Source organism: Rattus norvegicus, chromosome 7, assembly GCF_036323735.1.
Source record: "Rattus norvegicus strain BN/NHsdMcwi chromosome 7, GRCr8, whole genome shotgun sequence".
NCBI lineage: Eukaryota > Metazoa > Chordata > Mammalia > Rodentia > Muridae > Rattus > Rattus norvegicus.
This window is the reverse complement of record NC_086025.1, coordinates 49,212,184-49,228,348: the sequence shown is the minus strand read 5'-3', so window position 1 is coordinate 49,228,348 and position 16,165 is coordinate 49,212,184. Positions and strand designations below refer to the sequence as shown.

The 16,165-nt window shown below is 42.7% G+C and overlaps 1 long non-coding RNA gene across 1 annotated transcript in view; it reads left to right on the top strand.

The window, feature by feature from the left end:
• Nucleotides 1–16,165, top strand: part of LOC108351449 (uncharacterized) — an 18,717-nt gene extending 2,552 nt beyond the window's left edge. The window contains exons 2-4 of the long non-coding RNA XR_001838838.3: nucleotides 4,638–4,863; nucleotides 12,196–12,267; nucleotides 14,560–16,165. This is a non-coding gene — a long non-coding RNA (uncharacterized LOC108351449). The remainder of the gene's footprint in view (nucleotides 1–4,637; nucleotides 4,864–12,195; nucleotides 12,268–14,559) is intronic.

The following is a 16,165-nucleotide window of genomic DNA, read 5'->3' as shown; positions in this document are numbered from 1 at the left end:
TTTTGGCAACAGGAAGAAATAAACCAAAAATTGGGTGACACTCTGTGTTCTTCTTTCTACGTTTGTTGTTGACCCAAACTGTGACTTCATTAGCATTTGGATAAGAAGACACTCCTACCCCTGCCATAAATGCCTGATCTCCAGTGCAGTCTTTTCCAAGGTGGGGCCTTCTGAGGTGTTGGGTCATGGGGGCATCAACTTCATCAGTAGATCCATCAGGAACTGGTAGTAGGGTGGCCCATTAAGGGTGGAGCCTAGTTCGTCACCAGAGAGCTGTGTCTTTAAAGGGTCTTTTGGTGTTTATGAGCAGCATATCAGCAGGTAGTAATCAAGTGGAAAACCTCTCAAAGATATATTCTCCATGATGGAAGGAGCTGAGAGGTCACTGCAGCCCTTTGCTGAGGCTAACAATATTTACTAGGCATGTCATGATGTGCCTGCCTCTGTTCCCATTATTGCATTTATTTCTCTCCAAGATTTGAAGCATGGCTCTTTAACCGCAGTCTCACATCTGTTCTATCATTGCAGGAATACTTTCATTGGCTTTCTCTACTTTTTGGGTATTCACATCTCTTTCCTGATGATCCTATGAGCTCATTGTTCTGAGCTTTTAAAACCTCCCTCAGCTCTGCTCATTCCCACCATGCTATGATCTTCTTTGTCACAGTGGAGGCTTTCAAAAGTTCTTTTGTTTGAGTTCTTTTGATTTCTATATTTTTCCTTAACCCATATCAATATCAAACTCATCACTATCTCATCACTGAGACTGCCCAGGGTAAGCAGTTTACCAACGACATTTTTCACTCTCAGAAGCATTTAGCATATTAACCTTGAATTCTCTTTGTCCTAGGTTTAGCACTGGTGACCCTGCCTTAAGTTTCTTCTAGCCTTTCCCCGCTTCCCTATCTCCTTTGCTGGATCATCCTCCTCACTAGGCTCATCATGCATCATCTTCTTACTTTTCCTCTGGACTGCAACATCATGTAATCCTTCTTTCCATCTCCATGGACCTTACCTGTGCTAATCTTGCATATTCCACCTCAATCGTTACATTTTATTAGCATCCCAAACCAATCAGCTCATTTTATTAGTCTCCCTACAGTATGCCTGTGTCTCCCAATCTCCCTAGATGCCTTGTCTGCCTCATCTCTAATGTTATATACATACTTGATAGATATTAGACTAATAATATTTATATTATCCAGTAGGCATTTATATCCTTGCATCTATGAAGCTCTAAAATGTAATTGGAATTTCCCTTCCATAGAGACTATCATTTTCAAACTGAGTAATGTGGGCCAGTTATTACTTTTCTCATCCAGCAAAGATCTATGGCAAGCTTTTAATATATGAGGTCCAAAGTTGCCTTTACATGTATGTATGTATGTGTTCACTAGGAGTAAAATCATGCTGAGTTGCGGTAATTGTCTCATTCCTTAATGAAATTAGACTATATGCTTACAAAAACCAGATGTCCAAACACACAGAGTGTGGTGGTTTGAAAAAGATGTTCCCAATAATCTCAGGCATGAAAAAATGGTCCCCAGTTGTAGTGTATGTTTGAGTAGGAGGAAATGTGTGAGTTTATGTATACTGTGTGTATGCAAAGGCCAGAGGGCATCATGAACAAATGCATAGCATTGGAAATCAAACCACTTTCAAGTAGATCTGAGCTTACTATAAAGATAGATAGCCTCATTCATTCAAACAGGGCTACAGTTAGACCTGGTGCTACAGGGATTTTGAACCAGCCGTGGACATCAGGTACAGGGTCACACTTGACCAATAAAATGGATCTTGAGGTTGCCTTTCCAACAGGCAGGCTGCTTTCTTGCCTCCATTTTTGTCATGAAGGGAAGACAAAAGGTGGAGAGATGCTGGCTTCTTCCCTGACTAAGAAATAGGGTATGCCGTTAGAAGTTAATAGAGTATAGCTACTGCCTGGCCCGGTGTGTTTGGGTGGACAGGGAGAGGGAGGATTTGCTGGGGCTTTGGAGTAAACAGCATCTGGTTGTTTGGGAAGCAGAAGTCTGTAGACCTGGGTCTTGTCAATTCTTCAGGGACAATGGCATGACCGCTTTAGCATGCTAAGAAAGGGGAACAAGGCAGATCTTTGATGAAACAGTTACATAAGCCCCTGGAGCAAATCCATCTGGAAAACTTCTGAACTTCCAATGAGTTTATAAAACTTTATGGAGGAAGCCGGTTTGGATTGTGATTTACAGCAACACACTGTGACCACCGCTGTCCTCAAAGTGGCAAAGTATGTGCCCATTGAAAATACTCTGGTCACTGGAAATAGAATCCAGAAAATTTGCAGGAGAAACCAGAGGAAGGCTGGAAGACCCAGCAAAGACTGCACACAGGATTGCAGATGGACCCTCTACAGAAATGGAGTCACGGCAGACAGCAAAGAGAAGAAGCCTGGCCCTCTGACAGGAAGGAGTGGCCAACCAGTCATAGCAGACTGGGAAGGGTGACCTGAACATGGCCTTGCTCTTTCCTTTGCATGAGAGTTATGGAAAGCAAATCCTTCTTCTAGGCTGAACGGTGGCTCTTGCCTAGCATCATCTTGCCAAGTCTCTGGGTAGTCACTCCTCAATTGAATATGACAGCTTGTGAAAAACAGAACAACAGTTAAGGGGACAGACTTTCCAACCTGCCCTCAGAGACTCACGGGGCAGATCGATATGAATCAATCATGCGAGAAGGAACAAATCAGGACAGCGAAGACTTCAGAACCGTCAACAACTTCATTTCAGAAATTCATCTTGGTTTCTTTTTTGATTTAGTATTTTCTAATTAGTTAATAAAAATGTTGAGACATGGTCAACTTCTGTGTCTAGCACTCGGGAAGCTGAAGTCAGAGAATCACATATTCAGGACCAGCCTGGACTAATTGATATATACCATGAATCAATCAAAATCCTCAGGCTGCAGAAGCAGCTGTGTGACAGTTTCAGAAACAGGTATTAAAAGAGAGAGAAGAGGCTGAGGGTGTGGGTACCTGCCTCAGAGTATGTTATAATCACTTCCTTCCACTGGATCCTGCATCTCCTGGCTCCCTGTGGCCTCTCCAATGAACATGAAACAGCAAACAGACCACCAAGAACACAAGGGCAGTACCACCCAGGGAAACCCTGGAACTGAGTTTGGCGCAAGTGTGGTCCCTCCCGTTTTCAAGAGGAAATGAAAGGACGAAGAAGTGAGAACCTGCCCTTCATAACTCAGCCGCATGACTCAGGCTTTGGCCCTAACCTGTCAGCAAGTCAGTGCAGCAATAATTTCGGCTCCCACTGCCTCTCCTGGCAGACGCCTTCCTCCTGACAACCCTCCTTTCTTATCCATTAAATATGTCTTCTGTTTTCCTTCCCGCTTAGCAGTCTGGGGAAAAGCCCACATCAGAGTCTGACGAATAAGTTACCTTTCTACTTTACAAAAACAGCAGCTGAGCAAGAATGCGCATCCCTATGACAGAAGACTAATAATAATAATAATAATAATAATAATAATAATAATCCTCTTAGGTGGCTGAGGACCGGAATTCTCATGGCTGGGAGGCACAGCAGGAAAAAGCCAAACACCACCAGAGTCCTCCCATCCCCACCCCACATCATGGAAGATCGTCCGGCATCACTGCTTCTCTTCCTGTGCCTGCACGGAGAAGCCTGGACCCCTTTGCAGAACTACGAAGTGACTTCCTTATAAATATGGGGGAGGGGATACTGTTTGCCTTTTTACTTTGCTTGTCACAAAACGAACTTTCAGAGAGTCACGCTGCGGCCATGGAGGGGACTCAGACCCCACAGCTACCCGGAAATGAGTACAAAGCTAAACCACTCATGCATCGGCTCAGTGACTTGTGATTGGCTGTCTGGTTCCTCTGGCCCGTGCTCTGCTATGCTCCAAAGACAGGCAAGTTGGAAGCCAGCGTTTAGGTGATGTTAAGTAGGTGAGGAATCACCTTCAAAAACACACAGCTTAGCATCTGGTACAAAGTATAAGGTTTACTAAGTCATGCTGACCATTTTCAGAGTTAACTACTCCTCCAGTACAAACTCTCCCAAAGCAGGTTACACGAGACCTGACGAAATGGACCACGGTTATTTTATCCATAGAAATTCTCGGTATTTACACACTCTGGCTAGAGACTTATAGATGAAGGATAACGTATTTGAAGTGATCCTATCCCAGCTCACAAGGAAATGCTAATAATACATTTCCTCTCCAGGGGAAACAATCAAGCTGTCCATTAAGACAAATTTACCAATCCCCAAATTGCAAAGAACCAAACAAAGGATACTGCCCCAGCCTCTCCACGCGTGTGTGACTCATCCCAATTCAAAAGGGCACACAGGGTTCTCTTTACCCACCAGGCTGCTCAGAGCTATAGGACAGAGAACACTCACTCTCTGACTCTCTTCACTCCCCCCCTCACCTCCTCTTCCTCCCTCTTTCTCTGCGCATTCAGGCAGAATGTTATGACCTTCCTTGATGGACCAAGTCCCATTCTTGCAGGTGCGCTTTTATATATGTAAGACTGAAATCCGGGAGGGCTGCCCCGTGGGAACACAGCAAAGCCCAAGTTAAGAAAACACATTCTCTGGGATTTTTGTTTTCTCTTCTTTAACTTTCAGAACACAGGGCCGTCTTCCAACTGCGCAAGAGAAACAGGAACACAAAGTCAAAACCATCAGGAAAATGAATGTGACACCTGAGAGGTGCCTGAAAAGGACAGGTGTGCTTTTCAGGAAGCCCTTTTCCCTCAGCGGCCTGAGCTTTGTGGACAACCCAGATGTGGCTGGTTCTCCAAGGTTCTCTGCCTTCGCGTCCTGATAGAATCTTCAGAGTGTTTGTGGGAAGGTAACACCCCCATTGCATCGGACAGTTGTCCCTGCGCTATTTAGCAGCCAGGTTCTCTGATTTCACTTACAAATGTGCAGTCATTGGGGCAAATGCAAGGAAATCACTAGCTGGGGTTTGAAACTTAAGCCTGCGGTTCTTCAGAGTGGAGCAGCATTCAGGCAACAGGGCAGGGTGGCACCAGCCCTCCCTTCTCTCTAGCCACCAGAAAGCCACAACACCCAGTACGTTTCAGTGCGTAATTCTGCTCCTAGCTGGACAATGACTGCGTGGACTTGTCCCTGCCATAATTGTTCCACAGAAACAACGATTTCAGTGTAACTTCTTATTCAAACTGTACTCTCCTATGCTTATCTACGTCGTCCTTTCTTAGGCAAAAGTGAGGGCCTCAAAGTGATCGTCACGTGACAGACTGGAGGGACAAAGGAATGTTTTCCGGTGGATTTTTAGTTTACGTTTAATTGGAGCTCCCTTCTTTGAGATTTAAAATCCCCAGATCACGGTCACGTGACCCACCGGCGGCCGAGAGGAAAGAATGGATTAAATTCTGTTCTTTGCTTATTCCTTCAAGAAATTTCTACCCGCTTTTAGCAGCAACGGACATTTCCCTTTCTGTTTTGTTTTTCCACTCCTAGACTGGTTTACAGGCTTATGCCCTCTTTAGTCAGCGCTGAGGTGAGCTGCGATCTTTTAACCACTGCTCAGAAGTTATTTGCTCCATCCACTTAATCATTCCACTTACTTTTGACTTTACCCAGTGTGCCTGCACCCTTTAACATGGTTCTAAAGCTGCGGCTGAGCCCGTCACGGCCCCCAGGGTAGGCCGTGCATACTGGGCGGCTTGTAATAGAAAATGCCCTGCATAAAAACACTGTGGGATTCTTTAATTGCACGGAAGCTTGTAGCAACATATAGCCTTTATCGGGGTCCCAGGGCTGGCACAGAAAAAAGTGAACTATTTGGATGCCAGTCACTCTTGGGTTCAGACCTAGGCTTCTCTATTTACTAAGTAATTCAAAACAAGATCTTTAGCCTAGCTCAGTCCTAGACTCTAGAGTCTTAGAGTCAGACTTTTTGTAAGCACTAGTTAGCATAAGTCAATGATGTATCTGCTTATTTGTATATAAATATGTACACAGACACCCAGACGTACACACACATATCCTTATGCATAAACAGGACGTTTTATATGCTCACCAACCCAAAGCCTTGAGTTAAATTCTATTTCTTACTCCATTCCACTCAATTTGCCAGAAATTCTTTATCCACCTTTCTTTTTTTATTTTTTATCGTTCGTTTCTCAGGTTCATCTGTTTCTTCCCACTGATCACAGCTGAGCCAGCCACCAGCTGACCTAAAGCTCTGACATCCTCACAGAACTCTTCGGATAGCCTCCTGACTCACCTTCTGCCCCTCTTCTCTTACCCCTCAGAGATGATATCACAATCTTTTAAAAGATTAACTAGACTAAGCTCTGTCCTTGCATTAAAAGAAATTCATCTTTTTACCATGTACCACAGGGCCTTACATTCTCTATCTCTGCCTGGGTTTGTTTTTTTTTTTTTTTTTTTTTTTTTTTTCCATCCTCCTCCACACTCCGCCATCATCCATCTGTGCTGAAGTACACAGGCTTCTTTGTTTCTTGAACTTACGAAGCCTCTTCTGGTCCCAGGAAGACCTCAGCCCTTACCATTTCTGACCCTTCATTTTCTCTCCTCTACTCTTCCTATAGCTCATTCCTTCTCATCATTCCTGCCTGTGACCCAATGTCACCGCCTTGCAAGAAGCCTGTCCTACCCGCTAAGCCCGCCCTGTCTCTTCTCCATCAAAGCCGTGCTCCAACATACGGGTCTCCTTATCTTCCTTAGGACCTCAGAACCATCCGAGGTAACTTAATTTCTAGAATCTGCCTCTCAACAAAATGTCAGCCCATGGCAAGAAGCACTCAGTCTACCTTCCTTACCTCAGTATTATCAACTCGTACGGCAGTGTCTGACATGAAAGAAGGATTCGATGGATACTCACAAATGGGTAGATTAGAAATTTGAGACATGTGTTAGGAGAACCGGGCTCTGTTGTATTTTTCCATACATTGGAAATCACCAAGAATGATCAAGAAATCTTAAGGTGTAAGCCTAAAAATTTGGTATGTTGGTCATAAATTTTGCATGACATGGCATAAATTTGGAGCAACATTAATATGTTTCTACCATGGACTAGGGAGATAGATCTGTGGTAGGAATACTCACTCTGCAAGCTGGCCTTGGCTGTGCATACAGATCTGGGGGGCACAGACAAGTAGATCCCAGAAGCTCACCGTGCAGCCAGCCTTGCAGAAAGCTCCCATCTGGTTCATTTCTAGTCAATAAAGCAGAAATTCATAAAGACATCGAATGTTCTCCTTTGGCCTCCACACTAGCTCCACTCCATACACACTCACTAGCTTGCACCCCCCCTCCACACACATGCACATATGTATGTATCACATAGCACAAGCAAACACACACGATAAGACAGAAGAGGGGGAGGAGCTAGAGAGATAGCTTAGTGGTTAAGAGCATTTGCTACTCTTTCAGATGACCCAGGTTCACTTTCCAGAAGCCATAAGACAGCTCACGACCATCTGTAAGTCTAGTTCTAAGGGCTCTGATCTCCTCTTCTGGCCTCTACCATCTCAGGCACACACATGGTACGCAGATATGTGTGCAAGCCAAGAGCTCACACACACGCACAACACAAAAGCAAACAAAATTGCAAAGCAGAAGCAGAATTAGAAGGAAGAGAAGTTGAAGTTAGCTAAGTTGAATTTGTTGTTTCATTCTTCGCAACATGGAGTATATTTTAATCTTAACACTGTCATTTCCTATCTGTGTGACCTTATACAAGCCGGGTTAACATATTAAACTAGTTTCCTCATCTAAAAATATAAGAATAATAACCAATACAGTAGAGAGTTTTGTGAGGATTAAGTGAGCTTAGCCTCCTGCCGGTTCCTGGAACACTGTGCACAGTGAATAAACAGTGGCTATTATTATAGTTATTGTTATTACAGTAATTAATTCTGGCTCCATACTTCGCAAATTGGGGCCCATCCAGAAGAGCACAGTCTGGTGAAGAGTGTGGAGATCACAACGTGAGAAACAATCGACAGAACTGAGGATGTTTGCCTTGGAAAAGACAAATTTTAAGAGGAATATGATAGCTTTTAGAAAATTACCAAGTGCTTCTTTATAAAAGGGGGGATTAGACATACCTGATATTGTTCTAGGACATGCAACTAAAGCCAACTCTTTATAAACTAAAACCAAACTGTCCAAGCTCAAACTTAAATTGAAGTCTACTTATTAAAATTTAAAAAAATTAAAAAAAAAACTTAAGAGATGGCTTTTCTGATGTTTGATTAAGGAAACTATATGGAGTCATTTGAAATGGCCACAATAGGGTTTATATCAATATTAAAATATATGTGCAGAGCCAGCAAGATGGTTTGGACTGTGAAGGTCTGACAGATGAAGTCTGAGCTTGACACCTAGAACCCATGCAAAAGTGGAAGAAGAGAGCCAACCCCTCAAAGTTGTCTTCTGACTTACATGATATGGATTAAGTTTTTAAATGTTTAAAAGTCAATGGTGCAATGTCAATCGCAAAGGAAGTAAACAATGAAGTATATGAATATGTATTCTCTGCACTGAGTAGGAGGAGGAAAGGGAAGGAGAGAAGGAGGAAGAGAAAGAGGAAGAATGCAGGTGAGAGAAAGAGTGAAACAGAAGGAAAGAAGAAGAGAGGTGGGGGTAGAAAGAGAGTGATAACAGGAGAAAAGAGAGAGAGAGAGGGAAAGACATTTGAAAGGAAAGAGAAAAAGGGACACGAGAGACAGAGGCAGACAGACAGACAGACAGACACACACACACAGAGAGAGAGAGAGAGAGAGAGAGAGAGAGAGAGAGAGAGAGAGAAAACCAACACTAAGCATGGTGCTATGCTAGATGACACAGAAAGTTTCCTTTCCCTCCAAGTGGAGAGAAAATGTCTTAAGATTATCACCTGTCAACAAAAAAAAAAAAAAAAAAAAAAAAGCTTATGGCCAATGAGCTAAGGCAAGAAATAGGAGGTGGGACATCTGGCAGGGGGAGAGAGAATTCTGGGAGATAATCAGAACACAGGAGATTCTCCTGGACACTGAGAAGACAAGGAGAGGAAACTGGCCATGTTCCCGATCAGGTTAGAATAAAGGGGGAGATTCGTCCAGAGCACTGAGGAGACAGACATAAGAAGACGAGGAAAGGAAGCCGACCATGTAGAAGAACTCAGGCTAGGGAAAAAATGTGATAAATTATGAGCTAGTTAGAAAACCCACCAAAGCTAATGGTATATGAATTTATTAGTAAATGACTCATCTCGGAGTTTTCTGGGAATTAAGTGGTAAAGAGGAAAAACTTGATTTAACATTCATGTTTGCAAGCAGAGGCAGACAAGCTCTTAGGTGGGACAGCACGAGAAGGAATACATGGGTGGAGCAAAGGTGGGTGAAGCCCTGAAAGGATCTCAATGCCCCATGGTCTATGCTCCTGTTGAATATATTGTTTAATTGTGCTGACACAAAATACTGCTCTATTAAACTATAAAGAAAATACCAAGGCTCCCCAAAATCTTCCTTTCTTCCCAACTGTAACAGTGAAACTATTTAATCCCAAGAGATCCAAAAGGCTGGGCCTTGTGGTCCAGCAGGGCATTGTGGGATAAGGTAGTGAGTATTTTGGTCACTGCTTTTCTTCTGCCCGAGCGAGAACCTGTCAACCTCTCTGAACTTTACCTTCTGGATTCTTCCTTATAAAGAGGAAGTTAGATGCTCTCTAATTCTGAAAGCTTATGAGTCATCTAGATTTTTTTATCTGATAAATATGGGCTTAATGGGGAATTAGAAACCACCAGAGCTTTGTAAATAAAAATTTTCTGAGGACACTAAGAAGGAAATAACATCAGGTTCCAAAACCAGGATGGTCACTGAGTGAAAAGCTCAGGCCCCTGAGCCAGCATGCGTCCAGGGTGGAGCTGTCCTGGGGGGAAGGTATATGTTTTGTCTACAAGATGTCGTTCAGCAGTTACCTGTATTACTTTCTTAGCCTTTGATGGGAAAGATTTGATCCTTCATCCACATAGAATTGTCTAGAAGGGCTCCTGAGAATTTTGCTGTCTTCAACCATTTAAGAACAGGGTTTGATGGTCTTCTGAGATAAACCTGTTTCGTGCGCTGTAACTCAGGTGATTTATAGTGGTGTCAAAACATGAACTTTTCCTTTCCCACGTGGACCCACAAGTTATGCTTCTTCAGCTAGAGAGCTCTACAAAGCAGCAAAGCCCACTTGGTTACACATGAGGTCATGGGAAATACATTTACCCAGAATACTGGAGGATGGTCTCTGTCTCTTCAAATTCTTCATTATTCTTCACAGATTATCTTGTGACAATGGAGCTATGTAAGCCTTGCTGTGCCTTGCCTCTCTCCTAGGAGTTGGCTGTTGTCTACAGTGTGGATGGTGAAGGAACCATTGTAAGAAGACAATGGCCCAGAGGTCCCTGCTCCGGTGCCCAGAACTGACTTGGTATCCTCAGCACAATGACCTCAATGCTTACCACCTACATAGAAAGAAGTGTGTGGATCCCTTTAGCTCAGAACTCTTTTGTTGCCAATAATACTTAAAGTAAAATTTCAAATAAGCCATTATAGGAGCAACAACTCAGATAGTTTGGTATGCTCATAATATTACAACTATTACCTCAAACAATTCAAAACATTTCATGCTTCCAAAATAAAACTTTGACTCTACTGAACAGTTAAACAGTTACCCTCTGGATATTTAATATAAACAGAATCATATATAATATGTGGCCTTTTGCCTCTGGGACGATGTTCTATTACTCCTTCCTCATTATTTACTTTACACAGGCAGCCATATTTTAATAAAAATCATATAATATTATTAAAAGGCTTCTCCACCAGCACCGTAAGCCAATTCAAGTCAGATTGAGAGTATATAGGTGGTTTATGAGGAGGCATAAACCTCGGTAGGTTTCCCTGATCTCACAGGTGAGGTCAATGAAGTTGGGCACACTGGCTAAAGCAAATGAGGTTTATAGGGCTTAGACAAAGAGTGATGACTTGTCAGCTGGGAGCTGGGCTTGTGTCCTTACAGGATCAAAAACTGAGCCTTTGGGCCGGCACTCTTGGGTGGGTTGCCTGATGAGGAGTGTGATGTTAGCCCAGAGTTTTCTCTGTGTGGGCAGAATGGGGGTAAGGAGGGTTTCCCAGCTTGTGCAGGAACAAGCAGGGGTTCAGGCCTAACATATTATGTTTATTATATTGTTGTGCTATATTATTAATTGACCTAACAAGCTTTTAAGAGGATATTTTAGAAACATCTAACATGCCTAAAGAGAACAAAACTATGTCTATTAACTGATTTGACTCAGGTATCTACCCCTTTCAGCCAGAAGTTAGAACCCAGGCTGACATCCCTACACTTGGGAGAGCAGAGGCTCTCTGCAACAGAACCCTAGAGAAAAGAAGTCAGGCCTGAGAAAGACAAGGTACCGGGTGAGAAGTCAGGGTCTCTGCTCAGCATAGGGAACCATGCCAGTGGAACTCTGGCGGGCCAGGGCAGGAGTGCCGGCTCTTGGCGGCAGCTCAAGGACACTTCCCACTGATCTTTGGACCAAGTGTGGCTAATTCTGTTCAGCTGGTGTCGATTAGCTAACCTCCTGTGCTTTGAAATCACTGTTTACTTTTTTCCCCTTAATCACATTAGCCTGTTGGGGCTGTTCTTTCATTCTCTCTGACCTTTAGTTTTAAATTATACGTTATCGCAATGGTCTCAGTTTGTGGTTGACTTGATGTGTTTTCCTTTCTTTCCCCCAATCCCTTTCATTCTTTCCTCTTTCTTTTGCAGGCATAGTCACCATTCAACCTAGCTTCTTACTTTGTTTTCTCTTTACCTCCTCCTCCTTATTATTATTATTATTATTATTATCATCATCATCATCATCATCATCATCATCATCATTATATGGCCATTTCTTAAGCTCTCTTATGTCTCTGATGTTTGCTTCTCTGAAGCTGTATCAGTGAAAACTGAATGTAGAGCCCAGTTGGGAGGATGGGCTCTCTCCTTGAGAAAAATGCTCTAGGGAATTCATCTGCAATTAACCATGCTCCAGCAGGTTCCGTCCAGCCTGTGTTCCTCTGCCCCCATGTAGCCAAGGCTATGAATGTGGCCCAACACAAAATTGTAACCTTATTTAAAACATTATGATTTGTTTGTTTTGTAACTTCAGTGCACCGTTCTTGAACATGAACTTTGTTGATGACGTCGTCCCATAATGCCAAACGGCAGGACCTACCTGCAGGTGAGTAGGGGTGTCCCTCCTGAGAGTAATTCATAAGAAAGCACCAGATTCCCTTTAATGGGTCTTCTCTACTAGGTTTTTACATCAGGTTCCTTCTTTACAAACCAGGAGGAGCAGAAGCCAGACTTTGATCTCACCCTCCCTGGATACTGTAGCCATCTCAGTCCCCTAGCTAATGGAGTGGCCAGTGAGCCCTGCTATTCTAGAGAACAGTCGCTCTACCTGAGAACTGGCCAATATCTCAGGTGCATTGGGTCACCTTCAATGGCAGTTGAGCTGACCGTGTCCAAATCTGTGCTATCAGAGCTCAGCCACCCTGCTGAATCCTAGAAAGCCAGCCCTCACTTGACATCTCTACTAAACCTGTGCAAAACTAAACCAGAGATTCCCTCCCTTACCCAGCAACCTGTTGAGGGGCTCACCCCCCAAGTCCTTCTCATCTCTAAGTGTTCATCTCCTCCTTCTGGTCATATAGGCGAAAACCCAGCGGTTATCTTCCACAACTTCTTCCTTCCTATAAGCCACAGCCAGTCCATCAACAAATCCTGTTGATTCCATCTCAGATTTTCACTATATTTTACCTAGAGTAGCATTTTTTAATAGAGTGTGTATATGGTGTACTGGATGGTTTGTATCAACCTGACTCAAGCTAGAGTCATCAGAGAGGAAGGAGCCTCAGTTGAAGAAATGCCTCCATAAGATACGGCTATGGCGGCATTTTCTCAGTTGGTGATGGTGGTGAAGGGCCAGCCCATATGGGTGGTGCCATTCCTAGGCTGGTGGTCCTGGGTTCTATAAGAGAGCAGGCTGAGCAAGCCATGAGGAGCAAGTCAGTAAGCAGCACCCCTCCATGGCCTCTGTATCAGCTCCTGCCTTCAGATACCTGCCCTGCTCGAGTTCCTGCGCTGACTTCCTTCAATGATGAACAGCAATGTGGAAGTGTCAGCCAAATAAGCCCCTTTCTCCTCAACTTATATTTTGGTCACGATGTTTTGTTCCAACAGTAGAAATCCTAACTAGCACAATAGGATGATCGGAGGGGAGAAATGTAGAAAACTTAGCAGCTCTGTTCCTCCGAGAGCCCTGACTCATACAGGTATGTAGCTGTCACTTTCCTCTTTAGGCCACCTAAGATTGTGACTTCTGTCTTGCTATCAGACTCTCTGCTGACTTGTCAGTTCGGATGCTTTGATGGAATAGGCTGTCATGTTGGAGAAATCCAGAAATTCACGTGCTAAGAAAGTGGCGAGTACCTAGTCAATAAAGAACCTCCAATCTATCAGCCTTCCCCAAGTCAGGTCTTTAGATGAGGCTTCAGTCCTCAAAGATACTCTGATCCCAGCCTTGTGAGGGGCTGTAACTCCAAGGACGTAGTAGATCTGTCTCAGGACTGCAAAGACACAGTACAATAATAAATATGTATGTTATAAATTGCTACATTGTGGAGTCATTTGTCACAAGGCAAGAAATTACTAATTCAGCTGGAGAGTAATGAAAGAGTATTTTTCTCTACCTCTTTTTATACTAAACTTTCTAGTGTGAAATCTGAATATCTCTTTAATAAATATTATGATGTTTCCTTGTGTAATTATTATTGAAGGAATTTATATGCAGCCTAGACATACCAATCAGAGAAAGACCCACCCTTTATGGGAAAGTGGGGTGTGAAGATTAATAACTTTTAAAAAAGTAAAACGTACTAGAGAGTTTGGAGGTGTATTGTGGTGGATGGGCATGGGGGCTAGATGCAGAATATCAGGTTGGATATGTAAGCAACGGTATAAACCAGCACATGGATGTGAAGGTTGTCCATACAATAGACAATGATTCCTTTGACTACGGAATAGAAGACACTCAGAGTATTGGTCCACATAGGTAGAGAAAATGGGAGAAGTTAGTTTGGCTCATATTGTGAAGCTCCTAGAACTCCAGGCAAAGGGCTAAGAGTTGGCACTTAAAATAGTGTTCGAACTCCATTGCCAAAAATAATATCGTCATAATTTCCTTTGTGAATCCTTCCTCATGCCAGAGCCGATGCTTTTTGAGCCAAAAGGGAAAACTTCCTACACTTTGATCACGTCCCAGTTCATTCAAGAATATTTTGTACCAACTCTCTTGAAATGCTCCCTGCGTTTTATGGTGCAATCTGAAAACTCAAGTATCGCTGAAATCAGGAGATTAATATCCATCAAATACTGCTTGCGCTTTCGCCATAAATGAACGGCTTTGTTGGATGTCTCCATTTGTTTCCTCTGTAGAGAAAAACCTCTTCCCTTCTCTCTTCTTTTTCAGACATCAGTTGCTTGGAGTCCTCTTACTTACTCGCCAGAGTTTGAGGCAGTGAAATACATGCATGTGTCTAATGTGTACAGACAAATCTTTGCTTGATACTATGCTACCACAATACTCGGACAGACAACTTCTGCTAGTACACCTACCAGCATGCAATCCCTTGAGAAAATCCATCCAAGAACATCTTGATGTTAATCGACACTGCAGCTCTCCACATAATTTTTGCTAATACAAAACTCTGTGGAGGTTCTCAGGATGCTTCAAAAACTCTATGCCTGCCCAGCAGGATAGATAAAATTCATTTTTCAGTCTTTCATATGTTACATCATAGCACAGAGAAGGCTACCTTTCTACCCCTTTCCCAGTGAATGCTGAAATTCCTCTGGGAACAGGTGGGCATTTGCAACGCGGATTAAAATGAAGCCCAGAGAGACTTTGTAACTGTGTCTTAATAGCCACTTCAGTGCCCACATCAACACACCACCAAGTCTCCCAAGGCTTTTATGGTACCAACAAAGGATGTTTTTGACCTTGTCATTCTCAATGTTGTATGGTGTCTACCTGAATACAATTAGAATGAGAAGAACATATGACGCTAACCCATTCAACAATCACACTGACCACCTCCCCACGTTCCCAGCTAAATATTGCTTGCTTACAATTTAATGTCACAATTCAGTTTTTATTTTGACTAATGCTATTTAAGCAGCTGGGGGAATTAATGCCTCAGCAGAGGCCACAGTCTTAACCATGGTTTGTAATTGCAATCTGTGGGCTATAGCCTCTGCCATGTTGAGAGGTATCTAATTAGCCTTTGTATCAATACCAGAAGAAAAGGAGAGTGAGAGGAGGAGGCAGGGGTCATCCCTGAGTTCCCCTGAGGGTCTGAAACAACTCAGCTGTCTCTTTTTCTGTCTTAAGAGTTCCCTAGAAACAAGAGGCTGAGTCCTTGTAGGAAGGAAATTGCACCACTTGCAATTTATAGTCATCAGGGATCACTCAAAGAGTTAAGTGATTATTCTAACACACGTTTAGTCACCAAACATACATTTATTTTCTTAAATTATTTTCTCTTGCCAACAGAATTCATTCCAAAGTAATCGTAACAAGGAACAGACTGACTTAAAGTGATGCCACAATATAACTGATATTAGAATTATTTGTTAACTCCTCTGAAGGGCCATAATTTGATTTTACCCTTCCCTTTTTTGTTTGAGTTTTTATTAAAAAATTTAATTAAAATATAACTACATCATTTTCCCTCTTCTAACCCCTCCTTTTTCCCCTCGCCCAGGTTCAATACTTTGACTTTAAAAATTATTTATATCCTTACATTTAAAATTTTGTATATACTCAATGTAATATTATAATATCTGAGGGGTTCGTTAAGTTTATTTCATGGAGACCAGGCTTTGGAAAGGATCCCAGAGGAGACAAACTGTTGGAGACAGTAAAATTGAAAGAGATTCACAAATTGGTCAATTATCAATTCATTTTAACTTTTCCAGTCTGTGAAAAAGCTGATTTTTATTAACAAGTTGCCCTTTATAATCCCTTCATGTATATTTTGATTCCTTTGTTTTCAAATGCATTGCTTAAACAAAAA